The sequence below is a fragment of the Mirounga angustirostris genome, unplaced genomic scaffold, assembly GCF_029215605.1.
Source record: "Mirounga angustirostris isolate CCGP_5_RB_7025 unplaced genomic scaffold, mMirAng1.0.hap1 SCAF_15, whole genome shotgun sequence".
In the NCBI taxonomy this organism is placed as follows: Eukaryota; Metazoa; Chordata; class Mammalia; order Carnivora; family Phocidae; genus Mirounga; species Mirounga angustirostris.
This window is the reverse complement of record NW_026991723.1, coordinates 14,278,495-14,302,567: the sequence shown is the minus strand read 5'-3', so window position 1 is coordinate 14,302,567 and position 24,073 is coordinate 14,278,495. Positions and strand designations below refer to the sequence as shown.

The 24,073-nt window shown below is 39.7% G+C and overlaps 1 protein-coding gene across 5 annotated transcripts in view; it reads right to left on the bottom strand.

Annotated features, from left to right (window-relative positions):
• CUNH9orf85 (chromosome unknown C9orf85 homolog) overlaps window positions 1–24,073 on the bottom strand; it is a 137,337-nt gene that overhangs the window by 73,226 nt on the left and 40,038 nt on the right. The window lies entirely within an intron of this gene.

Sequence of the window (24,073 nt, the reverse complement as noted above, 5' to 3'; positions counted from 1 at the left end):
TAGAGATTACTTAAAACTAAAATTAAAAAACAAATAAATAAATAAAAAGTGAGTTTATTAAAGTCACAGAATATATGGCCAGTAAACAAAAACAAACTATATCTATGTTCTAGCAATGACCAATGTCTTTCTGTAGAAATTGACAAACTGATTCTAAAAGTTATAAGAAAAAGCAAAAAAAGCTATAACAGTCAAAACAATTTTGAAGAAGAAAACCAGGCTGGAAGACTCAAGATTGGATTTTAAGACTTACCATAAAGCTACAGTAGTCAAGTTAGTGTGGTATTGGTGAAAGGAGTGACACACAGATCAATGGAATAGAACAGATTCCAGAAATAGATACATACGTATATAATCAATTGATTTTCAGCACAGTACAAAGGGAATTCAATAAAGAAAAAAAAGTCCTTTCAACAAATGATGCTGGAACAACTGGATATCCAAAAAATTAATAGGAAATGGATCATAAGTCCAAATATAAAACCAAGAATTATACAACATCTAAAAGAAAACACCCTAGGCCAGGCAAAGATTTCTTAGCTACAACAACACAATCAAGAACAAAAATTCCTGATAAATCCTGATCTTCACCAAAATAAAAAATTATTCCACTTTGAAAGTATAGGGGAAGGATCCAACAGTACATTAAAAGGATTATTCACAACGACCAAGTGGGATTTATCCCTGGGCTGCAAGGTTGGTTCAACATCCGCAAATCAATCAACGTGATGCAATACATTAACAAAAGAAAGAACAAGAATCATATGATCCTCTCAATAGATGCAGACAAAGCATTTGACAAAGTACAGCATCCTTTCTTGATCAAAACTCTTCAGAGTATAGGCATAGAGGGTACATACCTCAATATCATAAAAGCCATCTATGAAAAACCTACAGCGAATATCATTCTCAATGGAGAAAAACTGAGAGCTTTCCCCCTAAGGTCAGGAACGCGGCAGGGATGTCCACTATCACCACTGCTATTCAACATAGTATTGGAAGTCCTAGCCACAGCAACCAGACAACAAAAAGAAATAAAAGGCATCCAAATTAGCAAAGAAGAAGTCAAACTCTCACTCTTTGCAGATGATATGATATTTTATGTGGAAAACCCCAAAGACTCCACCCCAAAACTGCTAGAACTCATACAGGAATTCAGTCGAGTGGCAGGATATAAAATCAATGCACAGAAATCAGTGGCATTCCTATACACCAACAACAAGACAGAAGAAAGAGAAATGAAGGAATCGATCCCATTTACAATTGCACCCAAAACCGTAAGATACCTCGGAAGAAATCTAACCAAAGAGACAAAGGATCTGTACTCAGAAAACTATAGAATACTCATGAAAGAAATTGAGGAAGACACAAAGAAATGGAAAAACGTTCCATGCTCATGGATTGGAAGAACAAATATTGTGAAGATGTCCATGCTACCTAGAGCAATCTACACATTCAATGCAATCCCCATCAAAATACCATCCACTTTTTTCAAAGAAATGGAACAAATAATCCTAAAATTTGTATGGAACCAGAAAAGACCCCACATAGCCAGAGGAATGTTGAAAAAGAAAAGCAAAGCTGTCGGCATCACAATTCCGGACATCCAGCTCTATTACAAAGCTGTCATCATCAAGACAGTATGGTAGTGGCACAAAAACAGACACATAGATCAATGGAATAGAATAGAGAGCCCAGAGATGGACCCTCAACTCTATGGTCAACTCATCTTTGACAAAGCAGGAAAGAATGTCCAATGGAACAAAGACAGTCTCTTCAACAAATGGTGTTGGGAAAATTGGATAGCCACATGCAGAAGAATGAAACTGGACCATTTCCTTACACCACACACAAAAATAGACTCCAAATGGTTGAAAGACCTCAATGTGAGACAGGAGTCCATCAAAATCCTAAAGGAGAACACAGGCAGCAACCTCTTCGACCTCAGCCGCAGCAACTTCTTCCTAGAAACATCGCCAAAGGCAAGGGAAGCAAGGGCAAAAATGAACTACTGGGACTTCATCAAGATAAAAAGCTTTTGCAAAGCAAAGGAAACAGTCAACAAAACCAAAAGACAACCGACAGAATGGGAGAAGATATTTGCAAATGACATATCAGATAAAGGGCTAGTATCCAAAATCTAAAAGAACTCATCAAACTCAACACCCAAAGAACAAAGAATCCAATCAAGAAATGGGCAGAAGACATGAACAGACATTTTTCCAAAGAAGACATCCAAATGGCCAACAGACACATGAAAAAGTGCTCCACATCGCTCGGCATCAGGGAAATCCAAATCAAAACCTCAATGAGATACCACCTCACACCAGTCAGAATGGCTAAAATTAACAAGTCAGGAAATGACAGATGTTGGCGGGGATGCGGAGAAAGGGGAACCCTCCTACACTGTTGGTGGGAATGCAAGCTGGTGCAGCCACTCTGGAAAACAGTATGGAAGTTCCTCCAAAAGTTGAAAATAGAGCTACCATATGATCCAGCAATTGCACTACTGGGTATTTACCCCAAAGATACAAAAGTAGGTATCCGAAAGGGTACGTGCACCCTGATGTTTATAGCAGCAATGTCCACAATAGCCAAACTGTGGAAAGAGCCAAGATGTCCATCAACAGATGAATGGATAAAGAAGATGTGGTATATTGGGGCGCCTGGGTGGCTCAGTCGTTGGGCGTCTGCCTTCGGCTCAGGTCATGGTCTCAGGGTCCTGGGATCGAGCCCCGCATCGGGCTCCCTGCTCCGCGGGAAGCCTGCTTCTCCCTCTTCCATTCCCCCTGCTTGTGTTCCCTGTCTTGCTGTGTCTCTCTCTGTCAAATAAATAAATAAAATCTTAAAAAAAAAAAAAAAGAAGAAGATGTGGTATATATATACAATGGAATATTACGCAGCCATCAAAAGGAATGAGATCTTGTCATTTGCAATGACGTGGATGGAACTGGAGGGTATTATGCTGAGCGAAATAAGTCAAACAGAGAAAGACATGCATCATATGACCTCACTGATATTAGGAATTCTTCATCTCAGGAAATAAACTAAGGGTTGCTAGAGTGGGGGGTGGGGGGGAGGAATGGGGTGGCTGGGTGATGGACACTGGGGAGGGTATGTGCTCTGGTAAGCGCTGTGAATTATGCAAGACTGTTGAATCTCAGATCTGTACCTCTGAAACAAATAATGCAATATATGTTAAGAAAGAAAAAAATAAAAAGAAGAAGACGACTGTAGCAGGAGGGGAAGAACGAAGGGGGGGAAATCGGAGGGGTAGACCAACCATGAGAGACGATGGACTCTGAAAAACAAACTGAGGGTTCTAGAGGGGAGGGGGGTGGGAGGATGGGTTAGCCTGGTGATGGGTATTGAGGAGGGCTCATTCTGCATGGAGCACTGGGTGTTATGCACAAACAATGAATCATGGAACACTATATCTAAAACTAATGATGTAATGTATGGGGATTAACATAACAATAAAAAAATTAAAAAATAAATAAATAAAAAATAAAAAGCATAGGAGACAGCAAAAAAAAAAAAGAAAGAAAGAAAGTATAGGGGACAAGGACAGGGTGCCCCAAGATGGGACTTTGGCATGAACATTATGTTGAGTTAAAAGCAATCAAAACCCAGCAGATTCAGAAAAAGCCCTTTACTTCCCACACAATTGCATGCTTACACCAGGAAGACAGCTATTTTTTTTTTTTTAACCAGGAAGACAGCTATTAATAGAGATGCCACTTTACCTAGATATTTACCTACATAAAACGGCAACCTTTGTTTTCCAAACATCTCCTCTCACCTTCCTGATAATGGTCTTTCTCCCCTTTGCATCCTCAGACCCCTACCCCTCTCCTTAGCTCACATAAATCATGTTACCTATCTTTGGAATAGCCATGTCTCTGTAGATTCCCTGTGTATGCTATTAAATTTGACTTTCTCCTATTAATCTGTCTCATGTCCATTTGATTCTTAGTTCAGCTAGCAGAACTTTGAAGGGCAGAGGAAATTCTTCCTCCCCAACAAAAATCATGATTAAGGGGCACCTGGGTGGCTCAGTTGGTTAAGCGTCTGCCTTGGTCTCAGGTCATGATCACAGGGTCCTGAGATCAAGCCCCACATCGGGCTCCCTGCTCTGCAGGAAGCCTGCTTCTCCCCCTCCCACTCCCCATGCTTGTGTTCCCTCTCTCGCTGTGTCTCTCTCTGTCAAATAAATAAATAAAATCTTTAAAAAAAAAAAAGTCACTATTAAGAGGATAAAAAAAATATGTCAGAGGTTGGCAGAAAATATTTGTGAAACAGATACCTGATAAAAGATTTGTACTCACAATATATAAAGAACTTTCAAAACCCAGTAATAGGGGCGCCTGGGTGGCTCAGTCGGTTAAGCGTCTGCCTTCGGCTCAGGTCATGATCCCAGGGTCATGGGATCGAGCCCCGCATCGGGCTCTCTGCTCCGCGGGAAGCCTGCTTCTCCCTCTCCCACTCCCCCTACTTGTGTTCCCTCTCTCGCTGTGTCTCTCTCTGTCAAATAAATAAATAAAATCTTTAAAAAAAAAAAAAACCAGTAATAAGTAAACAAAACAATAAAACCATGAGCTAAAATATATAAAAAAGACTTCACTAAAGAAGAAACAGAGATACAAAATGAGCACGTGAAAAGATGTTTAGCATCACTGGTCATCAAACAAATGCAAATTAAAATCATAATGAGATATAGCTACTCAGTTATGGCTAAAACAGGACACAATAGGGGCACCTGGGTGGTTCACTTGGTTAAGCATCTGACTTTGGCTCACGTTATGGTCCCAGGGTCCTGGGATTGAGCCCCATGTTGGGCTCTGTGCTGAGCGGAGAGTCCACTTTGTCCTCTCCCTCTGCCTCTGCCCCTCCTCCTGCTCATGCTCTCTCTCTCTCAAATAAGTAAAATCTTTAAAAATAAATAAAAAAGTAATTAGATAAAATAAAACAGGACAAAACAAACAAAACAAAAAATCCTAAGTGTTGATGAGGACTCAGAACATCTGGAACTCTCATACTGCCGGTAAGAATGCAAACGGTACAGCCAATTTGGAAAACAGTTTGATACTTTCTTATAAACATAACCCTAACATACAACCCAACAATCTCAGTGCTACACATTTACTCAAGAGAAATAAAGACCTATTCACATAAAACCCTGTACATGAATACATATGGCAGCATAATTCATAATCACCAAAAACTAGTGAAACCTAAGTATCCATCAGCTGGTGAGTGAACAATCAGTAGTCCATCTTTCCTGAACTACTCACCCACACAACAATATGGATGAATCTCAAATCTACCATGTTAAGTTAAAGAAGACAGCCTCAAAAGACTATATACTATATGATTGTATATATATGACATTCTGGAACAGGTAAAAGTATAGGGAACGGAAATAGATCAGTGTTTCCTAGAGACTGGGAGTGTGGGTGTGATAAAAGATAGAAGCAGAAAGATGTTCACCTTTAGCCCAGAAGGCTGACCTATAATAGCATAGTTCCAATGAGGATCAAATACAACTAGTTGCTAAATTCTTAAAGGGTCTCATGACTGCCTGTATATCTCACTGATAATAAATATCAAACTGAATGATAAATACCAGAGAAATCTTGCAAAAGTAGTTTACAAGTAGGAATTCAAAGAAACACTTATGATGTAACATTCTCGGCATGTCCCCTCCCCTTAGAGCACTAAGTGTATAACCAGCACCTTCATACAGCAGAAGTGCAGTTCTTTCTGCTCACAGGTCCTGTCCCCGTAATACTTAAGTTTACTAAACTGCACCATATAACGTCTCAAAAATTCTTTCTTGGTTGTTGTGCTCAATGATGACACAACATTTTTGGTGGCCCTGGACAGGGATTATGGAGTGAATCCAAGAACCTCAATGCGATTTGGTAAGTCTCTTATTCCCCCAGTGTCTACTTCTTACTTGCTCTTTTCCGGAGATGTCCTGAATAGTACGACCCTTCAGAACATGTCTTGTCAGAGTGCTCAGGAAAGAACCTCTTGCCTATGGCTATACTATAGGGAAGGACAAACTCCTGCTACCTGGCTGGATACTAGTACCTTGACCCTAACATCGCTGGGCTCAGGAATCAGGCTCTCACTGCTTTACCTATTCTATTAAAACTTGTATTCTTCTTGGGCATGGGGTGGCCATACGTGTCATAAGGACAGCCGCCAATCTCAGGACTCCCATGTAAGGTCTCTTCCTAAATAACCTGCTGTGATCCCTCAGTGAGCATAAAATCCAAGATACATCTGACGCTGTGCTTCCCAAAAGTGACCATTCAGAACTTCCACCCACCCCCATGTTCTCTCTCTCCCTAAAATGAATAAATAACCCAGTTAGAGTCCTCATGCAATGGGGGACCTCTCTCTTGGAACTGGATCATGGATAAAGCTCGTAAGAAAGTTGCCCAGGGGATGCCTGGGTGGCTCAGTTGTTGAGAGTCTGCCTTCGGCTCAGGTCATGATACCAGGGTCCTGGGATGGAGCCCCCACATCAGGCTCCCTGCTCCGCAGGAAGCCTGCTTCTCCCTCTCCCACTCCCCCTGCTTGTGTTCCCTCTCTCGCTGTGTCTCTCTCTGTCAAATAAATAAAAATCTTTAAAAAAAAAAAAAAAAGAAAGAAAGTTGCCCAGACCAGATGAGTTCCATACTTTTGTTTTTTTCATGTCTCTCATTTGTCCCGACCAATGGGCTGTTTGGTGCTCTTGGTCCAGCTCTCAGATTGAAAGTATTTCTAGATTACATATATGACACTTAATACAAAATAAAATAGCTGCCCCTTCTTAACAAAAGCCAGGATCGGCGCCCCTGGGTGCCTCAGCCACTTAAGCATCTGCCTTCAGCTCAGGTCATGATCCCAGGGTCCTGGGATCGAGCCCCACATCGGGCTCCCTGTTCAGTGGGGAGCCTGCTTCTCCCTCTCCTTCTGCTGCTCCCCCTGCTTGTGCTCTCCCTCTCTCTGTCAAATAAATAAATAAAATCTTTGGAAGAAAGGAGGGAAGGAAGGAAGGAAGGAAGGAAGGAAGGAAGGAAGGAAGGAAGGAAGGAAGGAAGGAAGGAAGGAAGGGGAGAGAGAGACAAAGAAAGAAAGAGAAAGAGAAAGAGAAAGAGAGAAAGAGAAAGAAAGAAAGAGAGAGAGAGAGAAAGAAAGAAAGAAAGAGAAAGAAAGAAAGAAAGAAAGAAAGAAAGAAAGAAAGAAAGAAAGAAAGAAAGAGAGAGAGAGAGAAAGAAAGGAAGGAAGGAGGGAGGGAGGGAGGGAGGGAGGGAGGGAGGGAGGAAGGAAGGAAGGAAGAAGAAAAGGAAAGCTGTAGAAGGTTTGTGAAGAGAAATCTTTGGAAAAGAATTTTATGTGTGGTCAGGACTAAGGTTAAAATGAACGAATTTTAAAAGTTGAATGAATTTTGGGGCACCTGGGTGGCTCAGTCGTTAAGCGTCTGCCTTCAGCTCAGGTCATGATCCCAGGGTCCTGGGATCGAGCCCCGCATCGGGCTCCCTGCTCAGAGGGAAGCCTGCTTCTTCCCCCCTCCCACTCCCCCTGCTTGTGTTCCCTCTCTCGCTGTGTCTCTCTCTGTCAAATAAATAAATAAAATCTTAAAAAAAAAACAAAACTAAGGGGTGCCTGGGTGGCTCAGTTGGTTAAGCGACTGCCTTCGGCTCAGGTCATGATCCTGGAGTCCCTGGATCGAGTCCCGCATCGGGCTCCCTGCTTGGCAGGGAGTCTGCTTCTCCCTCTGACCATCCCCCCTCTCATGTGTTCTCTCTCAAATAAATAAATAAAATCTTTAAAAAAATAAAAAAATAAAAATAAAAATAAAAAAAAACAAAACTGGATTTGCTTGACAGATGAATTAGTCTTGATTTGGCTATCCCTGGAAATAAGGGTAAATTTAGAGAGAAAATTTATGTTTCAATAATGCATCCTTACGATATCCATAGATTCTAGTTTTGATTAATTGTCTTTAAATTGTTGTTTGGGGCATCTGGGTGGCTCAGCCGGTTGAGTCAAACTCGATTTCAGCTCAGGTCCTGAGATCAAGGGCTGCCTCGAGTCCATCATTCAGCAGGGAGTCTGCTTCTCTTTCTCCCCCTCTCCCTCTGCTCCTTCTACCCACCCCCATGTTCTCTCTCTCTCTAAAATAAATAAATAAATCTTTAAAAAAATTAAAAAATAAACATTTGTTGTTTGCCTAAGCTAGACAACTTGAAGTATACTTCAGAGAAAATGCCATAATAACTCATATATAGACAATCTTCCTGCATGTTACTCTATGGGGATAATAAAAGGGACCCCAGGACATATGATTAAACAGCTGGACAATGGGATGGACTCTCCAATAATTGTATAACTCAGCTGTCACCCTGACCAATTCTATGTGGCTAGGATAACAAAACTGCTCCTTAAAAGTGAAAGCGTACCCCACTCCTTGGGGTTAACTATGAACTTGTGCAGATAATGGATGGCCCCACCTTCCTTATAACTGGATTGGAAAATGCACTGGGGGGATGCCCTTCTCTCCCAGGACAAGTCATCTCCCATTTGCCCGCAATTCCTCATAATTAGGATACTGTTAAGGCTAGACATGAGGCAAGGAAGGCTTCTTCATGGTTTTATCCCTTAGTCATATTTGTTCTGGGAGCCACCACTATCGATGTAAAAATTACAAACAGAGGCTTAGCCAAGCATACAGCGGCCACCTTTAACCAAACACAACACAAAGTCACCCATAAATTAGAAAAGCGGCCCTCCAAAACTTAATGGCCCTTGATATCCTGACTACAAGTCAAAGAGGAAGTTATTATGCTAATATTGGGACTAAATGTTGTATATACATCCCAGATGACTCTGCTAACATATCCAAAGTTTTAGCAGACACACACACACGCAAATGAAGGCAGTGTCTGACTCCTAGTTTTATCAATGATTGGTTACATTTTTGGTTGGGAGGGGGACTATGGGCTACCTTAAAGGGCCTTCTTATCACACTTCTTTTTTTAAAGAACTGAAAGCAGAAATCTTGGAAAAGTAGTTTTACAAGTAGAAATTCAAAGACGACATTTGTGATCTAATACTCCCCGCGCATCCCCTCCCTCCTGAGCACTAAGTGTATAACTACCAGCTTCATATAGCAAAAGTGCAGTTCTTTCTGCCCACGGGTCCCATCCCCATGCTACTTAAATAAACCTATTAAGTTGCACCATACAGCGTCTCAAGAATTCTTTCTTGGCCATTGCATTCGATGACCCCACAACAGGTGGAGAGACTACGAAGTTTTGGGTTAATAGAACTGTCCTATATCTTAATTGTGGTATTAGTCTCACAACTGTATTCATTTCTCAAAACTTACAAAACTCTTGTTAAAAACATGAAGGCAGGCCCAAAATGGAATTACTTATGCTAAGCCCCAAGTCACCAAACCATTTCTCTGCCAGAAATGGAATCCTACACCAGTCAATCAGGCATCTCCTAATCAGCACGAGTTAGGTGATCTGCCTAACAGAGCCCTGTCAGCCCCTAGAGGAAAGCTGCCTGCAGTAACCAACCAGCTTTTCTGTCTAGTATCATTTCCTTGTTCCCACTCCCTTATGCCTATAAGTGTCTTTCATTTCGCATACCTCCTTGGAGCTCCTTTCTGTCTGCTAGACAGTATGGGCTGATTCATGAATGAATGAATGAATAAAGCTAATAATATCATTATAATTTACTCAGTTGAATTCTGTTTCTTAAAAGGATGAATTTTACTGCATATAAATCATATCTTCAAGAGACCTGACAAAATCTAAGTTAGAATTTAAAAACAAATAACTCAAAAAAACCTCTCTGATATACAATCTAAGTGAAAATAATTCTTAAAAATTTCTTATTAAATTATCTGGTATGTTTATATTTTGGATTTCTAAAAAGCTCTACTTAATTACTCTGCAGTAAAAACAGATTTTAAAAATGTATACCATTAGAACATACACAGATAAAGTTCTAACAATCCATATGGATTAGGAGAAGTTTCAGGTTTTCTTTTGGTTTCAAATTTTTAAAAGCTTTAAAATAATTTTAAAGAAAGTCTGTCTTTGTTAGGTTATCAAAGGCTTCAAGCAAATTAGAATGTTCTCATTTCTGTGAATGTGTTGTTTAATACCAGGGAGTCCTGGGGTAAACCAATCCTTAGGAATTCGAATTGCTAATTCAGGGATAAAACTGTATTTACAGAACTGTTAATGTTAAAATTTACATGTAAAATAGGCTTAAAAATGGGATATCCTGTTTTGGAATCTGAAGTTAAAAGATCCCAGAGTCTACATTCTTTAGCCCACTGAGTCCCCAAAACAGTGACTCTTAACACTGACTCCAACACCTGCATGGCTTATTAAAATGCAGATATCTGGGTTACTGTCATTATTTACATACTCATAATCTTGGGGATGGGTCCCAAGAATCTGTTAAAGTCTTCAAGAAATTCTTATGCACATTACCCCTTGAGACTCCTGACCAGATCAAAGTATTACTGCCTAAATATGGGGGTTTTCCAGTGTTCCTATTGCTGGTTGAGACAATAATGGCCAATTCAAAGAAGAGAAGGAATTCTACTGCTGAAATCAATTATCCTCTTTTCAAATTTAAGTTTCACTCTGAAAAACAGCCAGGTTTTATTAGGCTGGCAGCTCTGTGAATATAAATATACCTATCTCTTAAGGAGACACACATTTTAAAATATTTCCTTTTCATAAATGTGAAATACGTTTTGTGAAAATGTAATATAAATTTATACACTTACACTTAACAAGCTTCCAGTTTCCCTTGCAGATAAATAAGACCTTTGTGTGCCTTCTCTTTCAAATCTCTTAATTCAGGAGTAGAATGAAACAAGGCCTGAAAGTAATTGAATTTCTGCATTTTTTTTTTTCACCTCAAGACTCAAAGAATCTTGATCTTAAGAATTGAATGGTTTAGAAATTTTAAAAAAATTTTTAAAAATAGATATTATTTTAATGGTAAGAGACACACTTTCCAAGTTGTCATAAAATTTGTAAAATATCTTGAAACACCTTTTAGAGTGGCTAAAAATTATTTAATCACTCAAGTGGTTTTCTTATAAAATACACAATAAAGAAAAACTTTAAATTCACCTAAATATAAATTTTACCTATTTTACCTTGAAAATGGCTATATTTTGAATATTTTAAGTCCAACACTCAATGAACTTCAGAGATGTTAAAATAATCATGGTTTTGCCTTCTTTTTACTTCTCCATGAAATATAATCCCCCAGAAACAAACAATCTTGACCATGCATAAACCAAAACTAATCATTTCAGTGGAAACCATGGCCAAATAAAAACACAGGTCACTCCTATTAACCACGTTTACTGACAAAGGAGGCAGTAAGTACACTTTTTAAAAGATGATATCAATGGACCACTGTAAATACCAGCAAATATTATTTTGAAAATAGCACTGACACAGGAGACCCAGATTCTAGCGCAGCTTTGACGTGCTCTTATCATATAATCTTTGAAAGTCACTTTCTTTGAGTCTCATTCTTCATAGTGAGTACTAACAGTGCTGGCATCTTAGCATGAACAAAGACAGGGGCACCAAATTGTACTAGTAATCACTGTGTTTGTCACCTCCAAAAACTCAGTTAAAAAAGAAAAAGAAAAACTCACAGACTTTCTAACAACATTGTTGTGATATTAACATACTTTTATATTGTATAATAAAACATATCAACATTTAGAAGATCGGTATAACTCACTGAACTAATATTTTCCAAATGAGCCAATGTATGTTACAAAATCATGCATGGGTATGGGCCACCAGTCTGGCTCACTGGGTAGAGCATGCAACTCTTTTTTTTTTTTTAAGATTTTATTCATTTATTTGACACAGAGAGAGAGAGAGACAGCTAGAGAGGGAACACAAGCAGGGGGAGTGGGAGAGGGAGCAGCAGGCTCCTGGCCGAGCAGGGAGCCCGATGCGGGGCTCGATCCCAGGACCCTGGGATCATGACCTGAGCCGAAGGCAGACGCTTAACGACTGAGCCACCCAGGCGCCCCGGGCATGCAACTCTTGATAGTATTTCTACAGTTACCTGGGAAGAGTTATTAAAATTTATTTTACTCCTTTCAAAATTTATTCTTTCCTTTTTCTTCTACTAGCCAGACACTAAAGAAATTTGTAAAAATGTTTAACAATGCCACTTGTCTCACTAGTATTTTTGCTTCAAAAGCTTTTTTCACAAAAAGTTATTAACACTTAATGGGCATATGTTGCTTATATTCATATTATTTATTAAATAATTATTTTAAAAATGTCTGAGTTTTCATATCTAATACAATAAATATCAATAGATATAACCCATATAAACCCATATAAGCCAAGCTTTCTCAGGCGCTCAGTAATTTTTAAGAGTTACAAAGGGGATAAATAAAATCTTTTAAAAGGGGGGGGGGCAGGACCTCGGTGGCTCAGTCATTAAGCGTCTGCCTTCAGCTCAGGTCATGATCCCAGGGTCCTGGGATCGAGCCCCTCATCGGGCTCCCTGCTCTGTGGGAAGCCTGCTTCTCCCTCTCCCACTCCCCCTGATTGTGTTCCCTCTCTCACTGTGTCTCTCTCTGTCAAATAAATAAAATCTTTAAAAAAAAAAAAAAGTTACAAAGGGGTCCTGAAACAAAAGGTTTCAGAACCACTGATCTAGACAATAAATACCAAGGGAAAAAGAACTGATCTTATCTTCCTAGTACTTGCTACAAGTAAAAGGCTTATTTTACTCTGCCACAACTTTGCTAGCAAGTCTTCATTTCCTGGTTCAATTATTACACCTTAACCTTTATCATAATTCAGCTCCACTTGTAATACTCGTAATATGGGATGACTAGGTCCTTTCGTAAACAATGAATTATGGTACTCCACCCTTGGTGTACAAATAATAGAAACTCAACATTGACAGAGTTCCATAAAGTCACACTTCTGCAATAACTCTAAGTAATCTGCTAACACGGAAAGAGTCTGAAACCATACTAAGTAATCATATCATATGCTACTTAGAAAATGCTTTTAAGGAAACAGTATCTCTAAAGTCCAAGAATTTTGAGTACAAAAAGCTACAATTCACTTCCTTGTGTCCCTAAATGATGTGTTTAAAAGTAAGTGGAGAGATTGTACTACCTCTTCTCACCACAGATTTTATTAGAACAATTCTTAAGAGTACAAAATATTCACCTTTGACCAAGAGTAATTTAGAAAAAAAAGAGAAAATGTAAATTATTGCACTTTAGGGCAGGCAATTTTAAATCAAAGCTTGCTGTATCAATCAATATTAATGTCAAAAAGTAAGTTTCATGCACAGGTGAACAACGGATGACAGTAATGAAAACTTTCCACTTTTACATTTAAATATTAAGGACCAAGTTTCTGGGCAAGAATAAAGCCAGGGTTTCCAGTCACCACACACTTCAATATCACATGAAGAGCAACCTGTGAGCAAAACTCCACTCTAGGACATTTTAATACTCCTGGAATGAGGTTACACAACTCTCCTATCACTGATTAACCATCAGAGTCTCAACCTATTATAAGAAATGCTGGGCCTGAAGAATATAACCAAAGAGGCCAAACTATATAGTTTATTGTCAGACACTGATAACATGGAGGGATTAATAACACTGTAGTATATAAAAATGTTTACTTTTTTAAAAATATTTATTTTTATTTTTTTAAGTAAACTCTACCCCAAGGTGGGGCTTAAACCCTGAAATTAGAGTTGTATGCTCTATCAACTGAGCCCCAGGCAGGAACCCTTACTTTTGTTTTGTTTTGGGTTTTTTTTGTTTGTTTGTTTGTTTGTTTTTAGTAATCTCTATGCCCAACATGGGGCTCCAACTCACAACCCTGAGATCAAGTCACATACTATACCGACTGAGCCAGCCAGGCACCCCGGAACAAATGACAATCTGTGGAATCCAGACAATACATAGAGACACCACGAGATCATCCACATTATCTATCAAAGGGAACATGGGATCCTTGTTCATTTTCCCTTCATTCCCTGGTGACTGCCTCATAGGGTATCCTGCAAACATGTGTACAGCACTCTTTTACCTTTAGTTTATATCTTTTCTAGATCTCTCTCTCCTGTTTTCATTTTATTAGTCCTCTGCAGTCTCATCTTGTACTCTATGGGTCGCTTTCATCTTTTCCTTACACCTGGCACTTCTCAGAGTCTGCCCAAGAATTATTTGTGGGCTTATGTCTCCTAATAGATTGTAAACTCCTTGGTGTTGGAGATTCATTTTGGTATCTTCTATAACATATAGCACAGTGTCTTATATGATGAAGATGCTATCTGAAACAACCGCAAACATAGAATTTGAATTTGCCACATCAAATTCAAATTCTATGTGGCAAATTCTATGTGACAGATACTTTCCACCCATGACAAATATAGTCTCTTATAAAAGAAAAATATTCATTTAGTGAAAGGTAAAAGTAAAGATAACTTGAAATAAGGATATCTTCAAGGTAAAATTCATTAACAAACTATTCCTTTAATCTGTGAAGTGTTTTTCAGTAACTTAAAGTAGGAAAAATGGATTATGATGTCACTTTTTGATTTTTCATTTGTGCTAATTGATTTCATGACTTTATTTAGAGTATTAGTACCAGGGCACATGCCCTGGGTGGCTCAGTTGGTTAAGCTGCTGCCTCCAGCTCAGGTCATGATCCCAAGGTCCTCAGATCAGGTACTGAGATCAAGCCCCGAGTCAGGCTCCCTGCTCAGTGGAGAGCCTGCTTCTCCCTCTCCCTCTGCCCTCCCCCCACCCCTCTCGTGCTCTCTCTCTCTCTCTCTCCATCTCAAATAAATAAATAAAATCTTTAAAAAAAAAAAAAAGAGTATTAGTACTTATTTTAACTTAGAGTTTGTTAATGTCTTTACTGATGGGGTATAATAATAGTTTTTACTTAGAACCAGCTTATTTGTGATTTATAATACCTAATATTCAGTTAATTATTAATATAATGTTAAACTTAATTTCCATTTTAAAAGAAATAGTTAAATTACTAATGACTTAATAGTTATTTTGGATAATGGTTTTACTATTTTTTGTTGATAGCAAAAGTTATTTGAAATGTTTTTGAAACTATAATTGCTGGGCACCTGGGTTGCTCAGTTGGTTAAAAGTCTGACTTCAGGGACGCCTGGGTGGTTCAGTTGGTTAAGCGTCTACCTTCGGCTCAGGTCATAATCCTGGAGTCCTGGGATTGAGCCTCACATCTGGCTCCCTGCACAGCAGGGAGTCTGCTTCTCCTGCTGCCCCTCACCTCATTTGTGCTCTCTCTCTCTCTCAAATAAATAAAATCTTAAAATATATATATATATATATATAATTGCTATGTTTTATTTTCTTGGTGATTCTCAATAACATCATTAAAATATCATAAATATTTAAAAATAAAATAACTGCAAACAAATGTTTGCAAAGATATCGAGAAAGTGGAACCCCTGTGTACTGTTGGTATGATTGTTAAAATGGTGCCATCACTATTAAAAAAGCTATGAAGGTTCCTAAAATAATTAAAAACAGAACTACCATATGATCCAGCAATTCCACTTCTGGGTATATATGCCAAAAAATTGAAAGCAGAGTCTTGAAGAAATATTTGCACACTGCTCAAAGCAGTATTCACAATAGCCAAGAGGTAGAAGCAAAACCTAAGTGTCCGTCAACAGATGAGTGAAAACCAAAATGCAGTGTATATGTCTGTGTGTATATATATTCAATGGAATATTACTCAACCTTAAAAGGGAAGGAAACTCTGTCACATGCTGTAACAACACTGAGTCTTGAGAACATTACGCTAAGTGAAATGAGCCAGTCACAAAAGGACAAATACTGTTATGATTCCATTTATATGAGGTATTTAAAGTAGTAAAGTTCAGGGCGCCTGGGTGGCTCAGTTGGTTAAGTGACTGCCTTCGGCTCAGGTCATGATCCTGGAGTCCCTGGATCGAGTCCCGCATCGGGCTCCCTGCTCGGCAGGGAGTCTGCTTCTCCCTCTGACCCTCCTCCCTCTCATGCTCTCTGTCTCTCATTCTCTCTCTCTCAAATAAATAAATACAATCTTAAAAAAAAAAAAAAAAAGTCTCAGTCTCTGGGCGCCTGGGTGGCTCAGTTGGTTGAGCGACTGCCTTCGGCTCAGGTCATGATCCTGGAGTCCCGGGATCGAGTCCCGCATCGGGCTCCCTGCTCGGCAGGGAGCCTGCTTCTGCCTCTGACCCTCCCCCCTCTCATGTGCTCTCTCTCTCTCATTCTCTCTGTCTCAAATAAATAAATAAATAAATAAAGTAGTAAAGTTCAGGGGTGCCTGGGTGGTTCAGTCAGTCAGCTCTTGATCTCAGCTCAGGTCTTGATCTCAGGGTCATGAGTTCAAGCCCCGCACTGGAGCCCAGCATGGAGCCTACTTTAAAAAAATAAAAAATAAAGTAGCCAAATTCATAGCGACGGAAAGTAGAATGGTAGCTACCAAGAGCTAATGGAGCAGGGAAAGGGGAGTTCCTGCTTAATAGGTATAGAGTTCAAACTTGCAACATGACAAAGTTTTGGAGATCCGTTGCACAACAATGTGAATATACTTAACACTACTGAACGGTACACTTACAAATGGTTAAAATGGTAAATTTTATGTTATTTGCTTTACTTCCCCCCAAAAAAATAGATAGAAAGATAATTTTAAAAAGACAGGGTGGCTCTATAAAAGATTATCTTGGGGCACCTGGGTGGCTCAGTTGTTAAGCGTCTGCCTTCAGCTCAGGTCATGATCCCAGGGTCCTGGGATCGAGCCCCACATTGGGCTCCCGGCTCCGTGGGAAGCCTGCTTCTCCCTCTCCCACTCCCCCTGCTTGTGTTCTCTCTCTCTGTCAATTAATAAATAAAATCTTAAAAAAAAAAAAAAAGATTATTTTGAGGGTCTTAGTTTGGCTAATTTGCTTAGAACAAAGTTCTGTAGTAAAGAAGGAACAAGCATATGGTTAGCGAAGCAAGCCAGATAGGGTGGCATGGCCTGCTTAGGAGCATCTCAACCTCCTCTATCTCATTTTCTCCCAAAAAGTCTTTTTGTTTTCTCCCACAGTTTAGAGAACTCATCCCCACTCCCACTCTCTCACACACTATAGCAGACATACAAAAGCAAACTTCCCAGGGACAAAATTCCATTTACCCTCCTCCTGCTGGAGACCCAACTCTTCCTGATAGGAGCCCTTGAAACATTTATAGGAAATAAGCCTTTTTCAAAATACTAGTTTACTCAAACTCTGGACCAAGGAACATATCTGAGTTGAGGTGAGATAGAGGAGAGTTTATTTAATGCAACGAAGTATGAAGAGATAAGGGCTTCCGTGGGGCAATAAATTTTAAAAATTATCAGTTAGAATGTGCTAAATACCTACATATGAGAACCAGGGGTAGTGATTTCCATTTAAAAGCAAACAGCGTTTTAGGCATTAAGCACCTACATGTCCTGAAAGTGTTAGGCCAGACATCCGTAGACCAATGCTGACTGTAAGGCATGTGACAGCAGTTCTTGCCTTTCCTCACTTAAAATATTTTTTAGAATGAAATCTACTTTTAAAAGATCATATTTTTAAGTAATCTCTATATCCAACGTGGGGCTTGAACTCACAACCCCGAGATCAAGAGTTGCTAGCTCCACCAACCACCAACGGAGCCCCAACAAAATCTATTTTTAATCAACATTCTTCTCGTAGCATTTAAGGTCTATGCTCCCTTCTCCCCAACCAGGGCAGTTCTGTTTGGGCCTATTGTATTCAGTGGATCCCTGGGTAAGCTTTTGTTTTATTCAAGAATTCTATAGCTGAGGGGCGCCTGGCTGGCTCATTCTGTAGAGCCTGCAACTCCTGATCTCCAGGTGGTGAGTTCCAACACTCACACTCACGAACTCATTAAAAAATCCACACTCACAGAGCTTATTAAAAAAAAAAAAGAATTCTGCAGCTGAAAAGATTGAAAAACCACTGGACTAAGATATATGTTAAGTTTCAGGGGCACTTGCTTGGCCCTGTGAGTACCCACATATTTTGCATACAGCAAGGATTCTCAACTACCAGCATGTTAGGCTGGATAGGTCTTTGATGTGAGGGCTGACTGTGCACTGTAGGATGTTTTGCAGCACCTGGCCTTTACCCACTATATGCCAGTAGCATCCCTCCCAAATTCTCCAATCAAGACCATCAAAATGGTCTCCAGACACTGCCAAATATTCCCTGGGGGGCAAAATCCTCCCCTCCCAGTTGAGAACTGCTAATGCAGAGGATGTATAGGCCCACTTCTAAGCTCAGACCCCAATCTGTTTGTGGTCTGTTGCTGTTTTATACCAGCTTCTCCTTTCTCTTCTACTACTATGGTGATGTTAAACATAAGCTAATACTATGTTCTTGGTAAATTCTTTTTTATGAGTAGGAAGAGAAAAGAAGCAGGCTAGAGATAATAACACAAATATGGGTATTTGCCTATAGCACTTCTAAATTCACAGTTGAAAAAGGTTGCTTGGTTACTTGAAATACAAGGTATAAGAAGTTTCTAGGTACTAGCTTAGGCATTTCAATGCCTGAACGTAAAATCTATTTGTCTGGACATGTGTATTAAAAAAAAAATGGGGCACCTGGCTGGTTCAGTTGGTAGAGCATGTAACTCTTGTTCCCAGGGTCCTAAATTCAAGCCCCACATTGGGCATAGAGCTTACTTTGATTGATTGATTGATTGACTGACTGATTGATTAGCGGGGCTATATATATGGTACTCAAGGTGGATAACTTTCATCAACAAGATGGGTGACTATAAAAATTAATATACCATTAGGCTCAGATAAAGGGAAGAAAAAGACTTTTTGAATGAATAATACAATAGTGAGAAATCACTGTAGGAAGACAAGAAAACATGGCTTTGGAATGGGATCAATTTGCATTTGAATCTTAACTCCATCTGCTTTACTTTCTGATCTTGGCTAAAATATGTAATCCGTTGGAGCCCAGAAAAAAGGGGGGGGAAGCCCCCTTTATTTTTTGTCTTGCATTGCTTGAGGAAGGAGATAATCTCTTAACTATCTGCATTTCCGTCCAGCTGGAAAATAATGTCGACAAATGAATTTTAAGTAAAAAATGTCAGGACTCCGGGCACCTGGGTGGCTCAGTTGGTTAGGCGACTGCCTTCGGCTCGGGTCATGATCCTGGAGTCCCGGGACCGAGTCCCGCGTCGGGCTCCCTGCTCAGCAGGGAGTCTGCCTCTCTCTCTTACCCTCTCCCCTCTCATGCTCTCTATCTCATTCTCTCTCTCAAATAAATAAATAAAATCTTTAAAAAAATAAAAAATAAAAATGTCAGGACTCCTTTCTTCTTTAAGAGCTACACAAATCATTTAGTATTTATAAGATCTCTTGCTCTTCCAATAATTCAGCTCCACGCTCAAGGTTATTTACAGGATTCCTGAATGACTTGGGACTGACCAAGCATAGTAATGAATGCTTTTAATTTATCTTTGGGTTTCTTTTTCAAAAGTCAAAATCAGGGCCCTTGAAAAATGAGGTTTTATACAAAAAGATTTAGACTCATTCTGATCTACAATTCTTACATATATAAGTAATTTTTAAGTCTAATAATGATTAAATTAGACCATTAAGGTGCCCAGGAGATGTTGGTGGCACCACAGCAGCCCCGCAACCAGGGATTAGCAGGGACGCCCCTTGAAATCAAAAGACATAAGTCAAAATGACTGGGAATCCTACTACAGACTAGCCTGACCTCTGATTAAGTGGCAGGGCATAAAACAAGCTGGTGGCTCATCTCAGCTCTTTTACAGAGAAGAGAAGCTGTGAAAAGCTGGGCATTATCTTTACAAGCCTTTCACTTTATTTCTATAAAGATCTGATGATTGGAGTATTCGAAGATATTTAAAACTACCTTATATCCAAGGGTGGTACCAGGATCACACTGTTTACATAGCACTAATGGATGACCTGCCTTTTTACCCCTTCCCTCTCACGACCATCATCCCATCCCCCTCTAGCAAATACATAGTTTTCAGCTCTTCCAGCTCCAGTTAGGACATCTTTTCCAAAAAGTCTCTGGGCATGGTCCAGGGTTGTTTTCAGTAATGGGGAGAAAGTATTATAAAGAAAATGATTATAAATATCCTGTAGCATGTCACCTCACTGAAAAGGAAACATGAAACATTTTCTGCCAAGTACAAACACGATATAATTTTTGCTTCCATGGTCAAAACAGACAACGTGGAAGGGTTTAGATGTCTAATTCTTTTTTGGGTCTAACATTTGGGATTAAATCGCAGGGGCAATGGAAATTTGCTAATCATCTGTGGTTTTGATGATTACAAGCCTAACAAATAAGATAAAAGAGCTTCAATTTTCCCAATATTCAGAATATTACTTCATTCCAAAAGAAATGTCACCTATAAATAGCCCTTCCTCCTCTCACATTTTATGTTCTGTTGAACTTTTCCTTATGTACATCATTTGGCTACATAATCTGTGGCAAGAGACAGCTAGACAAGTAAAATAATACTCAACATTTTAATCAATGACAATATTCATGGTGTCAAAGAAAACTTCTCATACAAATCCTGACAAAGGACAAATTTAACTTCTAAGCAAGATTAGCTTGAGTAAAACATTCAAAGTTTCTAAAAAAGTTATGTTACCATCAGCATCTTTCATCAATGCACTTAAATCCCTTACAATGTTAGTAACGTATTAATATGCAAAGAATGCAACGTGGATATAGGTGAGTTCTACTTTCTATGACACTCCCAATCCTGGATTAGACTTTGAAAGCTAAGGCTTTCCAATATGCCTAATGTGCCATGTGTTCAGTGTAATTTGAAATTCATGATATTCTAGGCCAGGCAGGTGATGTCTTCAGTAACATGTTCAGACCTTGGTTTAACTAGCAGTTTTCCTTTCACCACGACCAAGTGGGATTTATTCCTGGGCTGCAAGGTTGGTTCAACATCCACAAATCAATCAATGTAATACAATACATTAACAAAAGAAAGAACAAGAATCATATGATCCTCTCAATAGATGCAGACAAAGCATTTGACAAAGTACAGCATCCTTTCTTGATCAAAACTCTTCAGAGTATAGGCATAGAGGGTACATACCTCAATATTATAAAAGCCATCTATGAAAAACCCACAGCGAATATCATTCTCAATGGGGAAAAACTGAGAGCTTTCCCCCTAAGGTCAGGAACGCGGCAGGGATGTCCACTATCACCACTGCTATTCAACATAGTATTAGAAGTCCTAGCTTCAGCAATCAGACAACAAAAAGAAATAAAAGGCATCCAAATCGGCAAAGAAGAAGTCAAACTCTCACTTTTTGCAGACGATATGATACTTTATGTGGAAAACCCAAAAGACTCCCCCCAAAACTGCCAGAACTCATACAGGAATTTAGTAAAGTGGCAGGATATAAAATCAATGCACAGAAATCAATTGCATTTCTATACACCAACAACAAGACAGAAGAAAGAGAAATGAAGGAGTCAATCCCATTTACAATTGCACCCAAAACCATAAGATACCTAGGAATAAATCTAACCAAAGAGACAAAGGATCTGTACTCAGAAAACTATAGAATACTCATGAAAGAAATTGAGGAAGACACAAAGAAATGGAAAAACGTTCCATGCTCATGGACTGGAAGAACAAATATTGTGAAAATGTCTATGTTACCTAGAGCAATCTACACATTTAATGCAATCTCTATCAAACTACCATCAACTTTTTTCAAAGAAATGGAACAAATAATCCTAAAATTTGTATGGAACCAGAAAAGACCCCGAATAGCCAGAGGAATGTTGAAAAAGAAAAGCAAAGCTGGTGGCATCACAATTCCGGACTTCCAGCTCTATTACAAAGCTGTCATCATCAAGACAGTATGGTACTGGCACAAAAACAGACACACAGATCAATGGAACAGAATAGAGAGCCCAGAGATGGACCCTCAACTCTATGGTCAACTCATCTTCGACAAAGCAGGAAAGAATGTCCAATGGAAAAAAGACAGTCTCTTCAACAAATGGTGTTGGGAAAATTGGACAGCCACATGCAGAAGAATGAAAATAGACCATTCCCTTATACGACACACAAAAATAGACTCAAAATGGATGAAAGACCTAAATGTGAGACAGGAATCCATCAAAATCCTAAAGGAGAACACAGGCAGCAACCTCTTCAACCTCGCCGCAGCAACTTCTTCCTAGAAATATCACCAAATGCAAGGAAAGCAAGGGCAAAAATGAACTATTGGGACTTCATCAAGATAAAAAGATTTTGCATAGCAAAGGAAACGATCAACAAAACCAAAAGACAACTGACAGAATGGGAGAAGATATTTGCAAATGACATATCAGATAAAGGGCCAGTATCCAAAATCTATAAAGAACTTATCAAACTCAACACCCAAAGAACAAAGAATCCAATCAAGATATGGGTAGACACATGAACAGACATTTCTGCAAAGAAGACATCCAAATGGCTAACAAACACACGAAAAAGTGCTCAACATCGCTCAGCATCAGGGAAATCCAAATCCAAACCTCAATGAAATACCACCTCACACCAGTCAGAATGGCTAAAATTAAGAAGTCAGGAAACGACAGATGTTGGCGGGGATGCGGAGAAAGGGGAACCCTCCTACACTGTTGGTGGGAATGCAAGCTGGTGCAGCCACTCTGCAAAACAGTATGGAGGTTCCTCAGAAAGTTGAAAATAGAGCTACCCTATGACCCAGCAATTGCACTACTGGGTATTTACCCCAAAGGTACAAATGTAGTGATCCAAAGGGGCACGTGCACCTCGATATGTATAGCAGCAATGTCCACGATAGCCAAAGTATGTTAAGAGCCTAGATGTCCATCAACAGATGAATGGATAAAGAAGATGTGGTATAGGGGCGCCTGAGTGGCTCAGCTGTTAAGCATCTGCCTTCGGCTCAGGTCATGTTCCCAGGATCCTGGGGTCAAGCCCCACATCAGGCTCCCTGCTCCGTAGGAGGCCTGCTTCTCCCTCTCCCACTCCCCCTGCTTGTGTTCCCTCTCTCGCTGTGTCTCTCTCTGTCAAATAAATAAATAAAATCTTAAAAAAAAAAAAAGATGTGGTATATACATAAAATGGAATATTATGCAACCATCAAAAAATGAAATCTTGGGGCGCCTGGGTGGCTCCGTTGGTTAAGCGACTGCCTTCGGCTCAGGTCATGATCCCGGAGTCCTGGGATCGAGTCCCACATCGGGCTCCCTGCTCGGCAGGGAGTCTGTTTCTCCCTCTAACCCTACCCCCTCTTGCGCTCTCTCTCTCACTCTCTCTCTCTCAAATAAATAAATAAAATCTTAAAAAAAAAAAAATGAAATCTTGCCATTTGCAACGACGTGGATGGAACTAAAGGGTATTAGGCTAAGTGAAATAAGTCAACCAGAGAAAGACAAGTATCATATGATCTCACTGATACAATGAATTTGAGAAACGAGACAGAGGATCATAGGGGAAGGGAGGGAAAAATGAAACAAGATGAAACCGGAGAGGGAGACAAACCATAAGAGACTCTTAATCTCAGGAAACAAACTGAGGGTTGCTCGAGTGGTGGGGGGTGAGAGGGATGGGGTGGCTGGGTAATGGACATTGGGGAGGGTAAGTACTATGGCGAGCGCTGTGAATCGTGTAAGACTGATGAATCACAGACCTGTACCTCTGAAACAAATAATACATTATATGTTTAAAATAAAAGAAGATAGCAGGAGGGGAAGAATGAAAGGGGGGAAATCGGAGGGGGAGACGAACGATGAGAGACTATGGACTCTGAGAAACAAACTGAGGGTTCTAGAGGGGAGGGGGGTGGGGGGATGGGTTAGCCTGGTGATGGGAATTAAAGAGGGCACGTTCTGCATGGACACTGGGAGTTATATGCAAACAATGAATCATGGAACACTACATCAAAAACTAATG